Source organism: Pteropus alecto, unplaced genomic scaffold (assembly GCF_000325575.1).
Source record: "Pteropus alecto unplaced genomic scaffold, ASM32557v1 scaffold185, whole genome shotgun sequence".
Classification (NCBI taxonomy): domain Eukaryota; kingdom Metazoa; phylum Chordata; class Mammalia; order Chiroptera; family Pteropodidae; genus Pteropus; species Pteropus alecto.
In genome coordinates this window covers 10,148,579-10,150,280 of record NW_006438088.1, presented here as the reverse complement: position 1 = coordinate 10,150,280, position 1,702 = coordinate 10,148,579, and the positions used below count along the sequence as shown (strand labels likewise).

At 36.8% G+C, this 1,702-nt stretch overlaps 1 pseudogene; it reads left to right on the top strand.

Annotated features, from left to right (window-relative positions):
- Window positions 1-1,316: 1,316 nt before the first annotated feature.
- Window positions 1,317-1,435, top strand: LOC112482639 (annotated as a pseudogene).
- Window positions 1,436-1,702: the final 267 nt, after the last annotated feature.

The window sequence follows — 1,702 nt, the reverse complement described above, 5'->3', positions numbered from 1 at the left end:
AAGAAAACAAGTTCTAACATTATAGAAAATAACCATGATCTATATTAGTTTTAAGTTCAATATATTTGAGCTTTCTCTTCTTCGTTTTTTAGTTACTCCTGAGGATGATAGGAAATATAGGTGTCTATAACCGTAACAAAACACTTAGCCTTAGAAGGAACCAGGAAAGACAACAGAAAGAAAAATACAGCAAACTGTTTCCAATTACCAGCAGATGCTTCCATTTATTCTAAGCGTTCCTATTTAGTTAACTGTACAAATTTTTAATCATATAAATGTGGTAGTGTTTTAGCCTCATGCCATTGATTACCCTTGTCTTCCAGTTGATTTCACATGCCTCTTGCTTCTGGCATCACTTTCTCACAAATACTATGTCTGGAGCTGCACAAATCCCAGGAGATACCTGATAAAGAGTGCAACCTACTGCAGTTTATTTTATTTATCTTTTGTGTTTTGTTTTGTGTTTCACTGAGGTGATGACATTGCAGTACATTTCTCTGTGTCAGCGGCATCATTGGCTGCTGGCTGTAACACCATGAATGCCTACTTTTTTCTCCCCATCTTTGCTTTGCAAAATCATCTGGTCACCATTCATTCATGCCTGGAATATTACAGTGGGAAAGATTACCAGGCTTCATCCTAATACCACTTTACATAGAACTTTAATAAATCAAACGAAGAAGCAGGTCTCGACGAGAGTATCCCTGATGGTGGAGATCAAAGACTGAGAGCCTTGCCTGTATTCCAGTCATTCTGAAAATAGCAATAGGAGCACAAGAAAATGCTGGAAAGAAGGAGGAATGGAAAAATTGGCCTAAGTAAGTTTTGTTTGACATTTGGTGAAAAAAGACTTTCAAAATATAGCCATTTGGTTTTAAAGTTAAGACTCCATCGTATACATTATTCATCACAGTGGCTTATATTTAATATTCAACCTTATCTTAGTGTTAATTCATAAGGGGAAAAAAAATAAATGAAACTTCAAGTTTGAAAGCTAAGCAGTGGTTCAATGTCATGAAAGTCCCTGGACAAAACCCTTGCCCTTACGTGTGGTTCTAGTTGCTTATTTTCAGTTGAGAGTATTTTATCTGAGCCAGTATTGATTGTTTTCAACAGTCCTAATATGTGTATCTATAAAGATTAAAATGTTCACTGCATTTTCATAATAACTAATATGGAAGAGACAGAAAATATATGACACATGGTACTCCTCTAGTTTTGATCTTAATATATATAATATAATTTTAAAAACTCCTCAGAGCATGGTCCACCACCAGCAGCCTTGTCATCTTCAGGGAGTTTAATTGAAATGCGGAGTCTACGGCCATGCCACCCTGAATAAGCCCAATTTCGTCTGATCTCGGAAGCTAAGCAGGGTCAGGCCTGGTTAGTACTTGAATGGGAGACCACCTAGGAAGACCAAGTGCTGTAGGCATAAAAAAATAAAAAATAAGGGATTATAAGCTGACAAGGTCCTTGCAGTCTGTGAGGTCAATCAAGGGTTGCCTTGCCTAAAAAATAAAAATAAATAAAGAAAAGAAGAAATGCAGAGTCTCAGGTTCCCAACCAGACCTGTCCAATTAGACCCTACACTGTAATGGAATTTCCAGGTGATTTGTACGCACACTAACATTGAAAAGCATTGCTCTAGAATAGCATTTGAGAGACACCGTTAGGCATAGAGATTTTACATAATTCATAA